Below are 24,134 nucleotides of genomic sequence, written 5' to 3' on the forward strand. Positions count from 1 at the left end.
ATCATATTTTGTTCAATCACGTGCTTCGATTGGAAGAGGTAGCTACTAAGACACCAATGAGTAGTGAAGTGATTGCAAGTGATGATTAAAGATGTATATGGTGACTGACAGTGAGGGAGGGATTTCAACACACATTGAAACTTTATTCTTATGAGTTGGGTAATATTTGTTCCGGAAAGTGATTTGTCTTTCAAACTTAGGGACCAGTCACCTTAGTTACCAAACACAAATCTACACAAAATACTGCAGTTGTTTCTCTATTTGTTCTTCAACAGCAGTGCATTTGACTACACCGATCTATCTTGCTCGGTTTGGGACTGGGACGGATTTCCTCAGAATCAGGAGTAGGAGGATGGAAGGACTTAGGGTGGTACTATCTCAGCAGCTAGAAAAGAAAATTATCGACTTCAAAGACAGATCATGATGATGGTGGAGACTTTGAGGTTTAGTACTCACTCAGCTCTTTGGACTGGCGAGAGTTGTGGTGATTTAGGAAATGCTGCTGAGTGTGTGTTTCATCCATTGCTGGCTCAAATGTGAAACTCATCTTTATGTTATTGCTCTGCCTCTGAGTCTTCTTGGTACACCCTTGACTCCTCATGAAGCTTTCCTTACTTCCAATCCTTTTGTCCTTTTCCTTTACCCTAAATTATAGTTAGTATTGTTTTCAAAGCACAGGCCTACTCCTAGTCATTCACGAACACAACTTGAAAGCTCAAGACTCCAGCTTACCTACCAGACAGGTTCAGCCAGGCACTCAAGAGTGATGGACATTCCAAAAAGAATGGAGATGCACCGCCCAATTTGATAATACAGTATCATTTTCCTTTTAGCAATCATAATTTTTAGAACTGGGTGGGTTAACTTCAATACCCCATAATTTGTATTTTTCAAACCTAGAAGACATAACATTCAGAGATATACTATCTTGGTTTTCTCTGGGGCACTGTATTTAACTGAACTGTGTCATACTTATCCCTGCATCATTTCCTTTCACAACAGATTGATGATGGTGGTCTGCTCAGCACAACAATTAATATTGTCATAGTTTCTTTTATGTGGTGTTTGCTTTTGTCACACCTTTCTCTAAATCTCCTTTCCCATCCATTCATCGAGCCCCGAACCCTTTTGCGCCAGGCTGTGTGATTAATTGAGGTGTACCTTCATTTTGTACCATGCATGGATCACACACTTGCTGGGGCAGATGTGGTGAAAGCGACACCAACTCATTGCATGACCTTCTATTACCAAAGGAATATTCCACACTGGCCCCATCAATATCATCATTAAGGCCTGTTGTATTGTATGTTGCGTAAATACTTAACCTTGTCCAACCACTCTTGACTTCTCCTGACTCCATAAATTAATTTCCTAAGTTTAGTTTTTTAAATATTAGCTCCCCACCATGGCTCAGAAGAAGTTGGTATTGCTATTTTTATTATCATATCAGATCTACTTTGTTGTGTGTAAAATACTGACATTGTGGTAGTCTGTTTTCTTTCAATCTAGTTGACAGTGAGGGATAACCCTTTGATTAATCTTGCAGTTAGAGTTTGATGAGGTGGGATGGCACCTTCTGTCTTCCTGTTAGGACACTAGCCAGTTGCTACTACTACCTACCACCCCCTTAGGATGCCACCTTGGGAAAAACCCTGCAGTAAGAAGGCTCCCTCGCTTCATCTATTCAGGTAAGAGAAGAACTATGGATTGAAGTTAGCTTGTTTAGTTAGTAATTAACTCCTACTAAACAAGATGCTGTCTTATTTGTCTGTGTGTATCTAGGTTTTTGTAGGCAAAATGGAAATGGCCATCATCCCCTAGTTGTCAATGTAGTTGTAGATGGCAATAGAGCAAGGGTATAAGTAAATGACACACCTTTTTACCAGATGAAAAAAAACAGGATTCACTAAAAGACAGCAGTGCAAACTAAAACATCAAAATACACATTTAAGGCATAAACCAATTAAAATAAATTATTCCCTTTATTTTAAACAAATACATAAACCCACTCTTTCCACCAACAACAGGCCCACTCCCCTCCCCAGACAAATAGCCCAGTCCCCAAAAATTCCAACCAAAAGTCCAATATGTAAGGTTCTTGAAAAAACCCTGTCTCAACTACCTCCCCATCCTACCACCCCACAAGTGTCTCTTCTATCAAAATATTTTTTTTTTAAAAGAGTCAGAAGAGGGCGTTCTCAACATGGGTCTAGAGATTGTCGAGGGTTTCCTATATGTGTGCCACCCGATAGTCCAGGCATGCCAGGTGTTGCAGGATGCAGAGTTTGAAGTATCGGTCCAATCTTGGTGGGGGGGTGCAGCAGTGGTGGAACGGGGCAGGCTAATGCCAACTGGCGGTTGTGATGGGGGTGCTGCTGGGAGGCACTTGTGGCAGTTTGGAGGAGCTAGGACCGGGTGGCCATGTTGATTGCTGCCTTGGCCTCATCCTCTTCCTCCTAAAGGGCCAACAGCTGCTAGATGTTCATTGCGGATGCTCTCCAGCATCTGCTGCTGCAGCCAGGCTGCTATCTCCTGACGAGTTGGATGATGTCCAATAGTAGTAGCTATAGCAGGAAAGAAAAAGGAAAGTGACAAATTATAAACCATGCTTTGTGCAATTTTTTTTTTAAAAGTAGAGTGGCACAGTAGCAGTAAATTGCTGGTCCCCTAGGGCCATTGGAATTTGATGTGGCTGATTACGAGTAACAGGACAATTTTTTACCCACACATGCCTCACTGTAGTTGATGAATGTCAAAAGGGTAAAATGTGAACTGGCACGAATCTGTAATGGAAGCCATGACATTATAGTCAATTATACATAAATGTGGTACCTGCCAAAAGGGATTTTTCAATTTTGTTTTTGGTGGCTGGATCAGAACTTTGTATATAATAAAGTACTGAAGTACTAGGAGGTGACAGAATGGGCACTGCCATGGAAAGGGACACACACCTTTTAAGTTTGCAATGCATTGACACCTTTGTAGATGTTGCATTAACTGTAGCAGGTGCAAATTGTACAGAAAACACGATTGTACTGTTATATTGAATCACACTGCAGTTACATCATAGTAGCATTGGTGACTAATGGGGAGGGAGGTATGATGATTGGAAGGAGGATAGATATCTGCCTTGCTTCAACTATAGTGAGTTAAGGGAGAAGACAGAAAATTAAAATGCCCCCACTTTGAACCAAAGCTTTGACGACCATGCAAACCAAGAGAAGTAGGTCTACAGCTCGCCACAACATCTCCCTTATTTCTTGTTCAAATCAATTATACATTCATCCTTTCATTCATCTATTCTATTCGCACTCTGATAACCACCATTTAAGCTTTGCACTCTCCCATACAGTCTTTCACTATTCCAATCCAGCCATCCATATTTATCTATCCTTCCATCCATACACTTACCTATCCAGAATCCACCCTTTCAAACACACTGCTTTCAACAATCCATCCATTTGCCCACGTATCGTTTGGTACCATCCACCCATTCCTCACCAGAGCATCAGCTTTTACCCATCCACCCTTCACCCACTCAGGCATCGTTTCACCCCTTTCAGCACTTTCATCCATCCTTTCACCCACCCATGCATCTCCTATCACTCACCTATGTATCTTTTCCTTTCACCCAAACATCCTTTTGCTCATATACCATTTCATTTTTCATTATTTGTAGCGTCCATTCGTTATGAGCTTTTGTCTGCTCATTTGCAGAGAGAGGAAGCCATTAAGAACTCAACCACCACTGAAGCTGCTAAACCAGGGGCTTCACAAGCAAAGCCCTTGCAGTGAGTGTATTAGTAATTGTCAATGAGCAAGAGCAATATGACTTATTAGTGCCCGTCCTTGCTTCCCCCAGTTCTTCCCTCCGATTGCTGCCATGTCCAGTGCACTGGTGCTGCCACTGGCCCCTGCACTGGTGGTAGGTGCGGCTGGAAAAAACTTTACACAGTTAAGTTCCAACAAAATACAACCATAATAGATCCTTGCAGTTCTATCTTCTTCTATCATTCACTTTAGGAATTTTGTCTTGGGGGGGGAGTACTGCAATTTTACCCATTGTGATGGTGGACATAGGCCCCACAGAACGAGGCCCTGGGGTTGGTGGACATGTGGAGAACACACTTTCTGACAAAACCGGCTACACATATTTCTCAGGAACACATGACTCTCTTTCCTGTCAAGACTACTTCTTTGTCCTAGCTACATACACTCATAGAGTGGTGGAAGTGGCAGTTCTGCCAAGAGGCTTATCCAATCATCCTCCACTCCTCATGGGACTCAATTTGAGGCTGGAGAGACTGCAAATACGATGGCGCATGCCGCCCTGGGGGCAATAGCACTGGCGGGCCACCTAGGATGCACTGCTTCTATCTTATGGGTGGACCTAGACAGAGCCTTTGATTCTGTAAGCTGGGAATACCTGTTTGCATTATTGTTGAGATTACATTTTGGCCCTCGCTTCATCGCCTATACACGTCTATTGTCTACCAATCTCAGGGCCATGGTGTGCATGGTGGCTACCTCTCAGACGACTTCCCGATTCACTGGGGTACATGTCAGGGGTGTCTCCCCCCCCTCTATTGGTCACCTTGGCCATTGAGCCCTTGGAGGTGTGGGTGAGAATGGACGCTCAGGTGTGAGGGTTTGAATGGGACCCTGTCCCATCAGATAGGATTGCCCTTTATACCGACGACCTCCTGTTCTTCATGACAAATCCTGCAAATACTTGCAAATACTGCACAATTCATATCATGCAAATATTAGGTGAAACATCCGGTCTCTTCATGAACACTTCAAAATCTATCCTGCCACCGCTGAACAGGTATACGGGTCCATTTGACTGGGCATCAGTGATTCCTGTGAATGACATGGTCTTCAAATATCTAGGAGTGCATCTTTCGCTGGACGTGGGATGGTCATGGGCTACTAGAAATATTGAACCTGCGATACCAATAATGCGGGAGGAAATCTGTTTATGGTCGCTTCTAACTCTCTCTCTCACGGGTCGATCAGCCATTTAAAGGATATTCATCCTCCCTTGTCTGTTATACCAGATACAAAACTTCCCCCATGATAAACCAAGAGGCTTGTTTAGACAGTTCAACGCCATACCGTCCGGATTCCTCTGGAGCAAAAAGATCACCCGGGTAGCCCTATCCACATGTACCCAATACAGATGTGTATTCCTACTATGCAGCATCATAGTTAATTGTAATAAACAAATGGTGATGTGCTTGCCATGATGACCCAGAGTATGACACTGAAGTAACTCTTCTGTCCGCCAGGGTTAATGTGGCAGTATCACCACCAACAGGCTGGCGGTAATGACTGCCAAATAATAACCATGGCGGTGAGCCCTCCCATAGACAGCCAATGTACCACACCAACTGCCAGTGCGTTACGAACCCCGAACATGGCGGTAGTCAAGGTAAGCCTGGTTCACATTATGATACTGGAGGCCAGATGACTCATATGAAAAAAACACAAAAGGATGATGGACAGAGTGCTGAACAAAGCAAGCACTCACTCACAGTCACAGATCTGGGTTTAATCCATCATTCTTTTGCTCACCATGCCACCTCAGTTTGGAACTAGCCATATGCAAATCAGTCTTCACCCTGTTCCTCATGAGAACAGTCCTGCCCAAACTGCCAGGCCAAATCCTCCTTGGACCTGAAACAAGTATCCTGAGACCCGTTGCAGGGTATCACCCTTCATCAGCCCGACTAGCTAGAATCCAGTGCACAGTGAGCAGAGGACCAATGTCTGGGGATACCTTGCCCACTTAGGGCAACTTTAGCAATCTTGTTTCACAGCAGCCAACACCAGCAACAAGAACACTGGCAACAACAGCATCAGGAGAATCAGACCCAACATGTGCATTGGCTTGGTTTCTAGTGCAGGTCTTACGTCCAGTGCAGTGGCAAAGCCAAAAGAGGTCAAGCAAGTGGCAGCACCAATGACACTTCAGAGGAGGTTCCAAACCTCCTGAGTTTGAGGATGAACTCTACTTCCGGGACTGAGTATGCCAGTGCCACCAGAAAACGTTTTAATTATTTCTCATTAAAATGTGTTCCTGTTTTTCCAAAACAAAATGCTAGTGGCACATTATGTTTGCATCAGATTTATACTGCCCTACCATTTTTTAACCAAATGTTATTATAAGGCTGGGTTGGAGTTGGTATGCAGTGAAAATGCCCCACATTCCCTTCAGGACTTTGGAGATAATGCCTGCCTCCCTCACATGCCATTGCCAATCCTTTTTTTTTTACATCACCAGCAGGTCTGCCCCAGAAGAAGACTGCCAGTGCCAATGCCAAATTCTAATGTCTTGCTACTTGCTACCAATGGATGAGATAATATTTTGTTCAATCACGTGCTTCGATTGGAAGAGGTAGCTACTAAGACACCAATGAGTAGTGAAGTGATTGCAAGTGATGATTAAAGATGTATATGGTGACTGACAGTGAGGGAGGGATTTCAACACACATTGAAACTTTATTCTTATGAGTTGGGTAATATTTGTTCCTGAAAGTGATTTGTCTTTCAAACTTAGGGACCAGTCACCTTAGTTACCAAACACAAATCTACACAAAATACTGCAGTTGTTTCTCTATTTGTTCTTCAACAGCAGTGCATTTGACTACACCGATCTATCTTGCTCGGTTTGGGACTGGGATGGAGTTCCTCAGAATCAGGAGTAGGAGGATGGAAGGACTTAGGGTGGTACTATCTCAGCAGCTAGAAAAGAAAATTATCGACTTCAAAGACAGATCATGATGATGGTGAAGACTTTGAGGTTTAGTACTCACTCAGCTCTTTGGACTGGCGAGAGTTGTGGTGATTTAGGAAATGCTGCTGAGTGTGTGTTTCATCCATTGCTGGCTCAAATGTGAAACTCATCTTTATGTTATTGCTCTGCCTCTGAGTCTTCTTGGTACACCCTTGACTCCTCATGAAGCTTTCCTTACTTCCAATCCTTTTGTCCTTTTCCTTTACCCTAAATTACAGTTAGTATTGTTTTCAATGCACAGGCCTACTCCTATTCCTTCACGAACACAACTTGAAAGCTCAAGACTCCAGCTTACCTACCAGACAGGTTCAGCCAGGCACCCAAGAGTGATGGACATTCCAAAAAGAATGGAGATGCACCGCCCAATTTGATAATACAGTATCATTTTCCTTTTAGCAATCATAATTTTTAGAACTGGGTGGGTTAACTTCAATACCCCATAATTTGTATTTTTCAAACCTAGAAGACATAACATTCAGAGATATACTATCTTGGTTTTCTCTGGGGCACTGTATTTAACTGAACTGTGTCATACTTATCCCTGCATCATTTCCTTTCACAACAGATTGATGATGGTGGTCTGCTCAGCACAACAATTAATATTGTCATCGTTTCTTTTATGTGGTGTTTGCTTTTGTCACACCTTTCTCTAAATCTCCTTTCCCATCCATTCATTGAGCCCCGAACCCTTTTGCGCCAGGCTGTGTGATTAATTGAGGTGTACCTTCATTTTGTACCATGCATGGATCACACACTTGCTGGGGCAGATGTGGTGAAAGCGACACCAACTCACTGCATGACCTTCTATTACCCAAGGAATATTCCACACTGGCCCCATCAATTTCATCATTAAGGCCTGTTGTATTGTATGTTGCGTAAATACTTAACCTTGTCCAACCACTCTTGACTTCTCCTGACTCCATAAATTAATTTCCTAAGTTTAGTTTTTTAAATATTAGCTCCCCACCATGGCTCAGAAGAAGTTGGTATTGCTATTTTTATTATCATATCAGATCTACTTTGTTGTGTGTAAAATACTGACATTGTGGTAGTCAATCTAGTTGACAGTGATGGATAACCCTTTGATTAATCTTGCAGTTAGAGTTTGATGAGGTGGGATGGCACCTTCTGTCTTCCTGTTAGGACACTAGCCAGTTGCTACTACTACCTACCACCCCCTTAGGATGCCACCTTGGGAAAAACCCTGCAGTAAGAAGGCTCCCTCGCTTCATCTATTCAGGTAAGAGAAGAACTATGGATTGAAGTTAGCTTGTTTAGTTAGTAATTAACTCCTACTAAACAAGATGCTGTCTTATTTGTCTGTGTGTATCTAGGTTTTTGTAGGCAAAATGGAAATGGCCATCATCCCCTAGTTGTTAATGTAGTTGTAGATGGCAATAGAGCAAGGGTATAAGTAAATGACACACCTTTTTACCAGATGAAAAAAAACAGGATTCACTAAAAGACAGCAGTGCAAACTAAAACATCAAAATACACATTTAAGGCATAAACCAATTAAAATAAATTATTCCCTTTATTTTAAACAAATACACAAACCCACTCTTTCCACCAACAACAGGCCCACTCCCCTCCCCAGACAAATAGCCCAGTCCCCAAAAATTCCAACCAAAAGTCCAATATGTAAGGTTCTTGAAAAAACCCTGTCTCAACTACCTCCCCATCCTACCACCCCACAAGTGTCTCTTCCATCAAAATATTTTTTTTTAAAAAGAGTCAGAAGAGGGCGTTCTCAACATGGGTCTAGAGATTGTCGAGGGTTTCCTATATGTGTGCCACCCGGTAGTCCAGGCATGCCAGGTGTTGCAGGATGCAGAGTTTGAAGTATCGGTCCAATCTTGGTGGGGGGGTGCAGCAGTGGTGGAACGGGGCATGCTAATGCCAACTGGCGGTTGTGATGGGGGTGCTGCTGGGAGGCACTTGTGGCAGTTTGGAGGAGCTAGGACCGGGTGGCCATGTTGATTGCTGCCTTGGCCTCATCCTCTTCCTCCTAAAGGGCCAACAGCTTCCAGATGTTCATTGCGGATGCTCTCCAGCATCTGCTGCTGCAGCCAGGCTGCTATCTCCTGACGAGTTGGATGATGTCCAATAGTAGTAGCTATAGCAGGAAAGAAAAAGGAAAGTGACAAATGATAAACCATGCTTTGTGCAATTTTTTTTTTTAAAGTAGAGTGGCACAGTAGCAGTAAATTGCTGGTCCCCTAGGGCCATTGGAATTTGATGTGGCTGATTACGAGTAACAGGACAATTTTTTACCCACACATGCCTCACTGTAGTTGATGAATGTCAAAAGGGTAAAATGTGAACTGGCACGAATCTGTAATGGAAGCCATGACATTATAGTCAATTATACATAAATGTGGTACCTGCCAAAAGGGATTTTTCAATTTTGTTTTTGGTGGCTGGATCAGAACTTTGTATATAATAAAGTACTGAAGTACTAGGAGGTGACAGAATGGGCACTGCCATGGAAAGGGACACACACCTTTTAAGTTTGCAATGCATTGACACCTTTGTAGATGTTGCATTAACTGTAGCAGGTGCAAATTGTACAGAAAACACGATTGTACTGTTATATTGAATCACACTGCAGTTACATCATAGTAGCATTGGTGACTAATGGGGAGGGAGGTATGATGATTGGAAGGAGGATAGATATCTGCCTTGCTTCAACTATAGTGAGTTAAGGGAGAAGACAGAAAATTAAAATGCCCCCACTTTGAACCAAAGCTTTGACGACCATGCAAACCAAGAGAAGTAGGTCTACAGCTCGCCACAACATCTCCCTTATTTCTTGTTCAAATCAATTATACATTCATCCTTTCATTCATCTATTCTATTCGCACTCTGATAACCACCATTTAAGCTTTACACTCTCTCATACAGTCTTTCACTATTCCAATCCAGCCATCCATATTTATCTATCCTTCCATCCATACACTTACCTATCCAGAATCCACCCTTTCAAACACCCTGCTTTCAACAATCCATCCATTTGCCCACGTATTGTTTGTTACCATCCACCCATTCCTCACCAGAGCATCAGCTTTTACCCATCCACCCTTCACCCACTCAGGCATCGTTTCACCCCTTTCAGCACTTTCATCCATCCTTTCACCCACCCATGCATCTCCTATCACTCACCTATGTATCTTTTCCTTTCACCCAAACATCCTTTTGCTCATATACCATTTCATTTTTCATTATTTGTAGCGTCCATTCGTTATGAGCTTTTGTCTGCTCATTTGCAGAGAGAGGAAGCCATTAAGAACTCAACCACCACTGAAGCTGCTAAACCAGGGGCTTCACAAGCAAAGCCCTTGCAGTGAGTGTATTAGTAATTGTCAATGAGCAAGAGCAATATGACTTATTAGTGCCCGTCCTTGCTTCCCCCAGTTCTTCCCTCCGATTGCTGCCATGTCCAGTGCACTGGTGCTGCCACTGGCCCCTGCACTGGTGGTAGGTGCGGCTGGAAAAAAACTTTACACAGTTAAGTTCCAACAAAATACAACCACAATAGATCCTTGCAGTTCTATCTTCTTCTATCATTCACTTTAGGAATTTTGTCTTGGGGGGGGAGTACTGCAATTTTACCCATTGTGATGGTGGACATAGGCCCCACAGAACGAGGCCCTGGGGTTGGTGGACATGTGGAGAACACACTTTCTGACAAAACCGGCTACATATATTTCTCAGGAACACATGACTCTCTTTCCTGTCAAGACTACTTCTTTGTCCTAGCTACATGCACTCATAGAGTGGTGGAAGTGTCAGTTCTGCCAAGAGGCTTATCCAATCATCCTCCACTCCTCATGGGACTCAATTTGAGGCTGGAGAGACTGCAAATGCGATGGCGCATGCCGCCCTGGGGGCAATAGCACTGGCGGGCCACCTAGGATGCACTGCTTCTATCTTATGGGTGGACCTAGACAGAGCCTTTGATTCTGTAAGCTGGGAATACCTGTTTGCATTATTGTTGAGATTACATTTTGGCCCTCGCTTCATCGCCTATACACGTCTATTGTCTACCAATCTCACGGCCATGGTGTGCATGGTGGCTACCTCTCAGACGACTTCCCGATTCACTGGGGTACATGTCAGGGGTGTCTCCCCCCCCTCTATTGGTCACCTTGGCAATTGAGCCCTTGGAGGTGTGGGTGAGAATGGACGCTCAGGTGTGAGGGTTTGAATGGGACCCTGTCCCATCAGATAGGATTGCCCTTTTTACCGATGACCTCCTGTTCTTCATGACAAATCCTGCAAATACTTGCAAATACTGCACAATTCATATCATGCAAATATTAGGTGAAACATCTGGTCTCTTCATGAACACTTCAAAATCTATCCTGCCACCGCTGAACAGGTATACGGGTCCATTTGACTGGGCATCAATGATTCCTGTGAATGACATGGTCTTCAAATATCTAGGAGTGCATCTTTCGCTGGACGTGGGATGGTCATGGGCTACTAGAAATATTGAACCTGCGATACCAATAATGCGGGAGGAAATCTGTTTATGGTCGCTTCTACTCTCTCTCTCACGGGTCGATCAGCCATTTAAAGGATATTCATCCTCCCTTGTCTGTTATACCAGATACAAAACTTCCCCCATGATAAACCAAGAGGCTTGTTTAGACAGTTCAACGCCATACCGACCGGATTCCTCTGGAGCAAAAAGATCACCCGGGTAGCCCTATCCACATGTGCCCAATACAGATGTGTATTCCTATTATGCAGCATCATAGTTAATTGTAATAAACAAATGGTTATGTGCTTGCCATGATGACCCAGAGTATGACACTGAAGTAACTCTTCTGTCCGCCAGGGTTAATGTGGCGGTATCACCACCAACAGGCTGGCGGTAATGACTGCCAAATAATGACCATGGCGGTGAGCCCTCCCATAGACAGCCAATGTACCACACCAACTGCCAGTGCGTTACGAACCCCGAACATGGCGGTAGCCACCTACAGGTAGGTGGAGGACAAGGAGCCGCCCACCATATTATGTCAAAGCACACCGACAGGATTTCCGGGGCAGTAGCAACACCACCAACAGCCTGGCAGAAACAGATCATATAAAAGGAGACACTCACCTCCAGGTACACAGAGGAGTCCGTGGCCACCATGGAACCAGAACTGCAAGTCTTCCCGATGCTGTACTATGCCATGGCCGCCCTGGAGCACCAACGCCGATGAAGACGACAATGGTGAGTACAGCTGCCTAGCACACAAGGGAGGGAGAGAGGGTGGAGAGTGACACACACACATTCACAACTCACACCGTCCACACACCACACACCCAGAACCAGATGCAGAGGAAAATAACAGTAACAAAACCCCAGAGTAAAGAAACCCAGGACACATACACAGTTCTAACCACTGTATTCTTGTTGTATGAATATGTAAAATGCAAAAATATGCACAACTGCAGAAATAAATACATGAAGGCCCAAAGGCCAGACCAAAGTCACAAATACTCACAGGGCAAAGTCCAAGCCTCAATTTGACTCCTGGCCACAACGGGACTCCACTGTTCTGTGGCATCATGTTGGAAATGGGCAGGCACCTCAGGTGGCAGGGAGCTTGGGGGGGGGCACACATTGGGAGAGGGCTTCCTGCCCACTGGTTCTGGAGGGGGCTTCCTGCCCACTGGTTTATGAGGGTGCTTCCTGCCCACCGGTTCTAGAGGGGACTGCCTGCCCACTGGTTTTGGAAGGGACTGCCTGCCCCCTGGTTCGGGAGGGGGCTTCCTGCCCACTGGTTCTGGAGGGGGCTGCCTGCCCACTGGTTCTGGAGGGGGCTCTGCTTACCCACTGGTTATTGATGGTGCTCCTTGGCCTCTGGTTCAGGATTCTAGTCCATGGCCTCTGTTTCAGGATGCTACTCCATGGGTCTGGCTCTGGATGCTGCTCCATTTGGCCTCTGGTTCGGAATGCTGCTCCTTGACCTCTGTTTCCGGATGGGGCTCCTTGGGCACAGTTCTGATTGGGGCCTCCTTGGTCATGGTTTCAAGTGGGGCCTCCTTGGGGATGGATTTGTGTGGGCCCTCCTTGGGGATGGATTTGTGTGGGCCCTCCTGGGCCTTGGAGTTTGGTGGGACCTCCTTGGCCTGGGATTTTGGTGTGGCCTTTTTGACCTTGCATTTGGTTGGGGCCTCCTTGGCCTTGGATTTTGGTGGAGCCTCCTTGGCCTTGGATTTTGGTGGGGCATCATTGGCCTGGGATTTGGCCTGGGATTTGGTTGAGGCCTCCTGGGCCTTGGATTTGATTGTGGCCTCCTGGGCCTTGGATTTTAGCGTGACCTCCTTGGCCTGGGATTTTGGTGGGGCCTCATTGGCCTGAGATTATGGTATGTCCTCCTTGGCCTGGGATTTTGATGTGGCCTCCTGGGCCTTGGATTTGGTTGGAGCCTCCTTGCCTTTGGAGTATGATGGGGCCTCCTTGGCTGTGGATTTGGTTGGGGCCTCCTTGGCCAGGGATGTGGGTGAGGCCTCTTTGGCCTTGGATTTTGGTGGGGCATCCTTGGCCAGGGATTTTGGTGGGGCCTCCTTGCCCTAGGTTTTGGAGGTGGCCCCATGGTCTTGCCAGTCTGTTTGGGAGGGGGCGGCACTTTAGCCCTCCGTTTGGGGGGCGAGTATCCTTGGTGGCAGCTGGAGATTTTGGGGGTGGAGCAGTGTCAGACTGGGTGCTTGAGGTACTGGGCTGGGGTGGTGGGACCTTCCTCCTATGGGCAGGAGGGGGCAGAGGGAAGAGGTGAAGGTGTGCAAGGAAAAGCTTCTTAGGGCCAATGGGTGGGATGTGGGAGGAGGAATGGGAGTGGAGTTAGAGGGAGTGGTTGTAGGTGGATGTTAGAAATGGGGTCTTTGGTTGGCAGTCAGGTTACCCCTTGTCCAAGCAAGGACCCTCACTCTAGTCAGGGTAAAAGAGAATCACCCTCAGCTAACCCCTGCTTACCTCCTTGGTAGCTTGGCACAAGCAGTAGGCTAAACTTCAGGGTGCTAGGTGTAAAGTATTTGTACCAACACACACATAACTTAATGAAAACTCTACAAAATGACACATCACAGGTTTAGAAAAATAGAAAATATTTATCTAAACAAAACAAGACCAAAATGACAAGAATCCACAATACACAAGTCAAGTTATCACTAAAAATGCAAAAAGAGTCTTCATGTGAATTTAAACACACACTAACGCTGATAGCATGAAAATGTACCTTGGGCATGTCAAAAATAACCCCGCTTGGGCGAGTGTACATCAAATAGGGCTTGCGATGAGTCGATTTCACTCACGAGCGAGACCTTGCATCGTTTCTCCTTTCATCTGGCTGGCGTACATCGTTTCTTCTCTCCGAAGGAGAGTGATGCATCTATCCGATCAGCACTCTCGGGTCCGGACAGGCCTTGCATTGTTTTTACATGCCCAGCGGTGTTTGCGTCAGAAATCCAGCCGCACAATGATCCGAAAACGCTGGTTGCGATCTCACCAGCCTCCGTCAGCGATGCCGTGCGTCGTTTCTCCAGCCCCGGGCGTTGATCTTCGGGTTGCGTTGCAGGCGAATGTCGATTTTCAGCCATGAAGCCGGTGGCGCGTCGTTTTTTCAGCCGCAGATCGGAGTTGCGTCGATCTTTTCCCCGCACGGCAGTTGGTGCGTGGATTTCTCCATCTTAGGCTGCTAGCTTCTCCTTTCAGGGTCCCAGGAACTGAATGGGCACCACTTGGCGGAGTAGGAGTCTCTCCAAAGACTCCAGGGACTGGCAGAGAGAAGTATTTGCTGTCCCTGAAACTTCAAACAACAGGAGGCAAGCTCTAAATCAAGCCCTTGGAGAGTTCTTCACAAGAAGGAAGGCAACACAAAGTCCAGTCTTTGTTCTCTAGCACAGGCAGAAGCAGCAACTGCAGGAGGGCTCCACAAAGCACAGTCACAGGCAGGGCAACTCTTCCTCATCAGCTTTTCAGTTCTTCTCCAGGCAGAGGTTCCAGAAGTGTTCTAAAGACTGTGGTTTTGGGTGCCCATCTTATATCCATTTTCTCCTTTGAAGTAAGACTACTTCAAAACAAAGGTGGTCATTACAACCCTGGCGGACGGTGTTAAAGATGCGGTAATACCGCAAACAGTCAGACGGACAAAAAAAGGGAATTATGACCCTGGCGGAAACCGCCAACAAAGACAGCCACTTTAACACTTCGCCCGCCACGGCGGTAGAGACAAGCAGCGCGGCGGTCACCGCCAACAGACAGGCGGGAGACAATGTACCGCCCACAGTATCACCACAGGCCAATCCGCCACCTTTTCCGGGGCGGATTCACCGTGGATAAAAACACGGCGGAAACAGCTTTTGCTATGGGAAAACGCTCACCTTAGCATATCCCACGAGGAACGACGACTCCATGGACCCCGAACTCCATATATTACCTGCCCTTGTCTTTCTGCTCCTTCACGACCAACAGCGACGTAGGTGCAGAAGATACCGCTGAGTACAGCACCTATGACATGGGGGAGGGGGGAGGCAAAAGTTAGGGGGACACCCACCAAACACCCCCACCCTCGCATATTACAACATACACACCAATGCAGTCACAAACATCACAGTAACAACCCACAATTCCCCCGGAAGAATGCAAAGACAATGGGAATTTCGGTCAAACTTTGTAATGTGCCAATATACATGTCATACAAAAATAAACAATTATATGTATACTAAAATCACTCTTATTTACATATATACAATCCGAGAAGTAGTGCAGATATGTACACAACAATGTCCGTGCACAAACAGTCCAAAAATGCATGGGCGAGGCCCCACAATAGATACCTGACCAAAATCGGAGAGAACACTGCCGGGGCATCAGATAGAAACACTACAGGCACCTCTGGGGGAAGGGAAGGGGGGCACCTCAGCCACATAAACGCAAAGCCAGATCCACGACGGGGCTCCATGCCCATTGATGTATCCTGGGGAGTGCAAAGCCATAGTCTCTCAAGTCTCTACAGTGGGTGGGTTGCCCACTGTTACATCCTGGGGAGTGCAAAGCCACAGTCTCTCAAGTCCATACAGTGGGTGGTTTGCCCATTGCTACATCCTGGGGAGTGCAAAGCCACAGTCTCACAAGTCTCTACAGTGGGTGGGTTGCCCACTGTTCAATCCTGGGGAGTGCAAAGCCACAGTCTCTCAAGTCAATACAGTGGGAGGTTTGCCCACTGTTCACTCCTGGGGAGTGCAAAGCCACAGTCTCTCAAGTTGATGCAGGTACATACTGATACTGGGGGGTGACTGGTGCCCAGACTGGATGAGTCTCCCCGTGAATGGTAGTGTCCTGTCACTGTCCCATCTGCACATGGGATAAGGATGCCTGATGTGGTGGGCCATTCATTCCTACCCGGTGCATTGCCCTCTTCAGCAGTGCTTTGACATGGCGGTCTTTGCCCTCTTCAGCGGTGCTATGACATGACGTTTCAGGACTGTTCAGCAGTGCTTTGACATGGCAGTCCTTGCCCTCTTCAGCGGTGCTATGACATGGCGTTTCACGACTGTTCAGCGGTGCTTTGACATGTCGGTCTTTGCCCTCTTCAGCGGTGCTATGACATGGCGTTTCAGGACTGTTCAGCTGTGCTTTGACATGGCGGTCTTTGCCCTCTTCAGCGGTGCTATGACATGGCGGTCTTTGCCCTCTTCAGCGGTGCTTTGACATGGCGGTCTTTGCCCTCTTCAGCGGTGCTATGACATGGCGGTCTTTGCCCTCTTCAGTGGTGCTATGACATGGCGGTCTTTGCCCTCTTCAGCGGTGCTATGACATGGCGGTTCTGATACGGACATTGGTGTGTGGCATGACGATTTCCACACTGGACATTGGTGTGTGGCATGACGATTTCCACACTGGACATTGGTGTGTGGCATGACGTTCCATCATTGTCCAGCGGGGCTGTGGCATCCTGGCCCCGCCTGGGCTGTGACTCCGGCGGTGGTCTCTGGACTAGTGTCGATACTTGAGCCCTCCTGGGCTGTGACTCTGGCAGTGGTCTCTGGACCAGTGACGATACTTGAGCCCTCCTGGGCTGTGACTCTGGCGGTGGTCTCTGGACCAGTGACGATACTTGAGCCCTCCTGGGTTGTGACTCTGGCGGTGGTCTCTGGACCAGTGACGACGGTGCTGGCGGTTGTGTCTGGACCGCCGGAAATGATGGCGCACTTCTCCGCCGTGACACCCACAACAGGCTGGGCAGACTTCCTCTGGACCTTCCCCACCTTTTTTGGAGTTACAGCTGATTCACCAATCGCCTTCGATCCCATTTCACTTGTTGTCCCACCAGGAGTCTTGCCACGGTCCCGTCGTCCACTCTCCAATTTTGGAGCCTTTACAGGGGGTGGGCTGCCTGTGCCTTGGCTCCGGGTCCTACTGCCTGCCCTGGTGGACGGTGCACTCCAAAAACCTTTAACAGGCACCACTGGTCCTGGAGGCTTTTTGGCTGAGGTGCTACGACGGGACTGATGAATTAGAGGGGGGGGAGGGGGCAAAAAGGTCAATTTGACAGAGGGACAGTTTCTGACGAACACTGGGATGTGTAGCTGGAGGGGGTCTGGGAGGGGAGGAAGAGGGGGTGATTGTAGAAGGTGTCACTTTAGCTGTTTAGGTGCAGGTGCAGGTACTGGAGGCTGTCGTGAGGTGGATGGATGTTGGGTGAGTGATTGCCGGCGTTTGGGTACTTTGGGAGGGGGCGTCACAGACACACTGGGAGAGGACACAGGGGACGTGTAAATGGCAGTGGAGGTGGTGAGTGCTGGTGAGCGGCGTGTGGTGCTGGGTGTCCTGGTGCGAGTTCTAGTGCCTGTAGATGTGGTGCATGCAGGTGTGTGTGTAGGGAGGGAGGACGGAGAAGAGGAGGAGGGGGACACAGTGGAGACAGTGGATGTTGCAGTGTCTGTATGGGTGTGATGCTTGTGTGAGTGCTTGTGGTGTGTGTGGTGCCTATGTTTGCTTGAGCTACTTGGGTGTGTTGACTTGTCTGCATGCTGGTCTGTAGGTGTGCTTGGGATGGGCTGGGATACAGGGCATTGGGTCTGGGTGGAGGAAGTTGGAGGGGGGAGGCTGGACACAGGGACAATTGCTGCCATCAGTGCTGAGGCCAGAGATTGCAGGGTTCGCTGAAGGGCAGCCTGACCAGAATGAATGCCCTCCAGGAATGCATTACTGTGTTGCAACTCCCTTTCTACACCCTGGATGGCATTCACAATGGTAGACTGCCCACCAGTGAGTGACCTGAGGAGGTCAATGGCCTCCTCACAGAGGGCAGCAGGGGTGACTGGGGCAGGGCCTGAGGTGCCAGAGGCGAAGGTAATGCCCACCCTCCTGGGTGAGCGGGCACGGGGCGAACGGTGAGGGGCTGCTGGGAGGGCGGTGCTGGTAGGGGTGGTGGCGGCTGTACCTGTAGAAGTGTGGCGCACAGATGGTGCCGCCACCACAGGGGACCTCACATCGGTGGACGAGTCTGTGTCGCTGGTTGGTGATCAGGTGGCCGACGTGAAGCTCCCCTCGCCCTCCGTCCCACTGGTGTATTCAGAGTCTGTGGTGTGGCCCTCCATGGCCATGTGGGATGCAGATCCCTCGTGCTCCGGTGCCACTGTACCTCCGCCTGTTGATGCTGATGTACAAATGGACAGGGAGAGCAGGAAAAGGGGGGGAGACAGAAGAAAGAGAGTTTTAGTACATGGCATACCGCTACCGTTGGTGGACAAGACAGAAGCAGCAGCCCCATGCACAACGCCACGCTCCTGCCCTCTGCACATGCAATTTCATGGATATGGGCTACATGGCAATGCTGGAAATCTGCGCACATGGATGCCACAGGGGCAACTATACCTCAACTTGCTAGTTTTCTGAGGTGGGGTAGAGTGCCACATGACCTACATTATGGAGGGGCTTTGCCTAACTAACTTGCCCTGGCCTATGGACACCCACAGCTCACCTCCCCCACCCACACACCGTCACTGCACGCAAAGTCCGCAGAATGAGTTTGTACTCACCCCCTTGTGCCTGCTGTGATGACCTTAAGCGCACATCCAACTCCAGGTAGGCCACTGCCAGGATCCGGAACATCAGGGGGGTCATGTTACGACGGGCACCCCTCCCACGTTGGGAGGCCATCCCCAGCTGAGCCTCCGCCGTCTTCTTGCTGCAGCGGCGAATGTCCTCCCATCTCTTCCGGCAGTGGGTGCCCCGTCTCTGGTGGGCCCCCAGGGTCCAGACATCCTTGGCGATGGCATGCTAAATGTCCCTCTTCTGGTGGGCGCTGACCTACATGACATGCACAAGGGAAGAGGAACAGTCATTACCAATTGCACCATCAATGTGTGTGGCCCCCTCCATACTCTGACCATGTGGCCCATTTATTCCCATGCATTACTGTAGTATGACTTCTACCCCCTTCCCTCTTCCACCCAGCCCTCTCCACCCAGGCCTAGCCCCTACAACGTGCTCCCTGTGTACTAACCTGTTGGTCTGGAGGACCGTAGAGTAGCGTGTACTGGGGGAGGACCCCATCCACAAGTTTCTCCAACTCCTCCGATGTGAAGGCAGGGGCCCTTTCCCCAGACGCAGCAGCCATCGTCGCTTCTAGACCGAGGTCACAACAGCACTAGCAGTGTAGGTCCTCTCCTGTCGAAGGTCAGGTATCTAGTGATTGAAGAGATAGAAAATGGCGGTGACGACCGCGGCGGTGACGTCCGTGGCGGGGCGCATCATCACCGCCGGTGCACCTGTTCATTGGCTCCTGGGACCCATAGGGTCCATTGTTAACCAATGCAGCATTGCGCCGCGCTCTACGACCGCCTACCACGACGGTGTGCAACGCCAGCGCTGTTACCCCACAATTCCATTGTCCCAGTTTAGAGGTCAGGCAGCCACCATTTCAGGGGCCCACATGGATTCATTTTCAAATGCGTCACACATACTGAGGCCTACACTCAACACACATACAGGAAGGGTTTATTGTCTGGGGTAGTCCTCTGTGTGACTGTGGCTACATACCTGGAAGAATAGTGACTGTTTCTTCGCTGTTGTCCTTCGTAGGCACCGTCAGCTGGGACATATGAGAAGATGGCGGAATCCGCCGGTGTACCGACCGCTGGTGGACCTGTTGACAATGGAGGAGCGACATTTAATCGTGACCTACAGGTTTGACCGTGCCACAATCCAGGAACTGTGTACCCAGTTGGAGCCAGAGCTGATGTCACCAATCCGCCATCCGACTGGAATCCCCCCTGACGTGCAGGTGCTGTCAGTGCTCCATTTCCTTGCAAGTGGGTCATTTCAAACAACAGTGGCCATGGCATCAGGGATGTCCCAGCCTATGTTTTCCAACGTGTTGTCCAGAGTGTTGTCTGCCCTGCTGAAACACGTAAGGAGATACATCATTTTCCCTGAGGTGGAGGATTTGCCTACAGTGAAATGTGACTTCTATGCCCTTGGACATATCCCCAACGTCATAGGTGCCATTGATGGGACCCATGTAGCTCTGGTCCCCCCCGCAGGAGGGAACAGGTGTACAGGAACAGGAAGAGTTATCATTCTATGAATGTCCAGATGGTGTGTTTGGCAGACCAGTACATCTCGCAGGTAAATGCTATGTTCCCTGGCTCAGTTCATGACGCCTACATCCTGCGCAATAGCAGCATCCCTGATATGATGGGTGAACTCCAGAGGCACCGTGTATGGCTATTGGGGGACTCTGGTTACCCCAACCTTTCGTGGCTATTGACCCCAATGAGGAATCCCAGGACCAGGGCAGAGGAACGGTACAATGAGGCCCATGGGCGGACTAGGAGAGTTATCGAGCGCACCTTCGGCCTTCTAAAGGCCAGGTTCAGGTGCCTCCATATGATAGGTGGATCCCTATTCTACTCACCGAAGAAGGTGTGCGACATCATCATCGCCTGCTCCATGCTCCATAACTTGGCTTTGCGACGCCAGGTGCCTTTTCTGCAGGAGGATGATCCAGATGACGGTGTTGTAGCAGCTGTGGAGCCTGTGGAGCCTGTGGACAGTGATGAGGATGAAGCTGAGGAAGACGAAAACGACAACAGGGAGTCAGTCATACAGCAATATTTCCAGTGAGACACAGGTGAGCACATTTTCTATTTTACCTTTACATTCACTTTCACACATCTACCTCTATCCTGTACCTCAATTTCACTCACTATTTGTTAACTGAGTTGTCCCCTTCCATTTCAGTTCCACAAATGTGGTAACCTACGTATCAACTGTTTGCATCCTTGAAGGGCTTGTGATGTGTGACATAGGTATGTCAGCCTTCCAATGGGTAACCCATTATGCAAATGTAATTGATTATACAGATTTACAAATCATTGACTGAGTCTGTTTTTTTTGGTGTTTGAAGGGTGTTTATTTAAGTGTACAAAAATGAAGGGGGGTTGTAAAATGGTGATGGGTGATGGTGGAGGAATGTCCATGGCAGAGTCCAGTCTATTAGTCTCACAGGTACATTGCACATCGGGCATTGGAAGTGGAGCTGGCCCAGTTCCGATTTGGGTAGGGTAACAAAGTGGGACAGTGGGAGGACTATCAGGGTGGTCTTATTTCCTGGCGGGGGTCTTGCCATCTTGCTCTGTCCTGTTCCTGGATCTCAGTGCCCGCTTGCGTGGTGGTTGTCTGTCTGCAGGGGGTGGTGTGCTGGTGTGGTGGTCCTGTGGTGGGACGTCCTGTCCACTAGCACCGGCGGAGGTGGTGGGCAGTTCGTCGTCCTGCCTAGTGTTAGGGGCCCCTTGGAGTGCCACGGTGTCCCTCAAGGTCTTTTGAATGTCCGTCAGCACCCCTACGATGGTCCCCAGGGCGGAGCCGATGGTCCTGAGCTCCTCCCTGAACCCCAAATATTGTTCCTCCTGAAGACGCAGGGTCTCCTGCAACTTGTCCAGGACCGTGGCCATCATCTCCTGGGAGTGGTGGTATGCTCCCATGATGGAGGAGAGGGCCTCGTTGAGAGTGGGTTCCCTTGGTCTCTCCTCCCTCTGTCGCACAGCAGCCCTCCCAGTTCCCCTATATTCTTGTGCCTCCGTCCCCTGGACCGTGTGTCCACTACCACTGCCACCAGGTCCCTGTTGTTGTTGGGGTGGTGGGTTACCCTGGGTGCCCTGTAGTGGTGGACACACAGCTGATTGACCTGCCCTGGGTAGGGAGGTTTGGGCCCGCTGGGTGGGTGCTGTGCCGGTGTTACCAGAGGGTGGCAGCTCAGTGTTGGGCTGTGGCTGGGCAAGGGGAACCGACTGTCCCGAGGCCCACACTGGTCCGGGCTGGTCATCAAGATCCAGCGGGGCAGAGCTGCTATCGTCACTGTGGGCCTCTTCTGGGGGTGGAGTGGTGTTGTCTGGACCCTCTGGTGTGGTGACGTTCCTGCGGGGGTATAAGTACATGATTATTGCATGTGTGTGTTTCATGGTGTGCAATGGTTGGGTGTGCGTGAACCCCAGTGCAGGCATTCCTGTGGGGGGGGCTTGTGTGCTGATGGTTGGGGGGTGTTCTGGGTCTGTGCAGTGGGCATGCTTTGGTGATGGGTGTCGATGCTTAGTTATGTCATGCAGGGCTTGGGTTTGGGATGGGTGGTTGGTGTAATGGGTAGATAGGTGAGGATTTGGGGTGATAGGGGAGGGTGTGATGGTGGGGGTGTGTGATATCATGCAGGTAGGGTGGGGGTTATGATAGTTAAGATTTGACTTACCAGTGTCCGTTCCTCCACCGACTCCTCCAAAGCCCTCAGGATGCAAGATGGACAAGACTTGCTCCTCCCATGTTGTTAGTTGAGGGGGAGGAGGTGGTGGTCCACCGCCAGTCCGCTGTACTGCGATGTGGTGCCTGGATACCGTTGAACGCACCTTCCCCAGTAGGTCATTCTACCTCTTCCTGATGTCCTCCCTATTTCTTGGGTGCTGTCCCACAGCGTTGACCTTGTCCACTATTCTTTGCCATAGCTCCATCTTCCTGGCTATTGATGTGTGCTGTACCTGTGAGCCAAATAGCTGTGGCTCTCCCGGGATGATTTCCTCCACCATGACCCTGAGCTCCTCCTCGGAGAAGCGGGGGTGTCTTTGGCATGACATGGGGTGGTGTGTGTGATGTGTGGGGTGGTGTATGTGTTGATGAGTGTGGTGAGTGTAGTGGTGTGTGGTGTTTTGTGCGTGGATGTTGTGTGGGTGATGGTGTGGTGTGCCTCTGTGTGGTGGGGTTGTCTATTGCTGTGCTCTCTCTGTCTCCTTCAACTCAAAATTGTGGTCGTAGGGGTTTGTGGGTGATGTGGGTGTGTGTTTTATATTGTGTTGGGTGTGTGGGAGTGTTGTTTGTATGTGTATCAGGTGTGTGTATTTTGAATAGTCCAGTGTGGCGGTGTTTTGGAGATGTGTGTGTATTTTGAGCACAGCGGTGTGTACCGCCAATGGAATGCCGCAGTTGAACGACCGCCGCGTGGATTCGTGGGTCATAATAGCATGGGCGTGTTTCGGTTGGCGTGGAGGAGGAGGATTTGTTTCCGCATGTTTATCGCTGACCTTTGGTGTGGCGGAATTGTGTGGGTGTCTGAATTTCGTTGGATTCCGTGATGTGTGTCATAATAGCTGTGGCGGTCTACCGCGGCTGCGGCGGTGTATTGGCGGTCTTCTGCACGGCAGTAAGCACCTTATATCGCCAATGTTGTAATGACCCCCAAAGTCTCTTTTGATTGTGAAATCCTGCCTTGCCCAGGCCAAGTCCCAGACACTCACCGGGGGTTGGAGACTGCATTGTGTGAGGGCAGGCACAGCCCTTTCAGGTGTGAACGACCACTCCTCCCCTCCCTCTTAGCACAGACGGCTCATCAGGAAGTGCAGACTGCACCCCAGCTCCCTTTCTGTCACTGTCTAGTGAGAGGTGCAACCCTCCCAACTGCCAAACTGAACCAGACAGGGAATCCACAAACAGGCAGAGTCACAGAAATAGTTTAAGGAAGAAAATGCTCACTTTCTAAAAGTGGAATTTTCAAAAACATAATCTTAAAATCAACTTTACTAAAAGATGTATTTTTAAATTGTGAGCTCAGAGACCCCAAACTCCACATGTCTATCCGCTCCCAAAGGGAATCTACACTTTAATCATATTTAAAGGTAGCCCCCATGTTAACCCATGAGAGGGACAGGCCTTGCAACAGTGAAAAACACATTTAGCAATATTTCACTGTCAAGACATATAAAACACATTACTATGGGGGTTATTACAACTTTGGAGGAGGTGTTAATCCATCCCAAAAGTGACGGTAAAGTGACGGATATACCACTA

Source organism: Pleurodeles waltl, chromosome 1_2 (assembly GCF_031143425.1).
Source record: "Pleurodeles waltl isolate 20211129_DDA chromosome 1_2, aPleWal1.hap1.20221129, whole genome shotgun sequence".
In the NCBI taxonomy this organism is placed as follows: Eukaryota; Metazoa; Chordata; class Amphibia; order Caudata; family Salamandridae; genus Pleurodeles; species Pleurodeles waltl.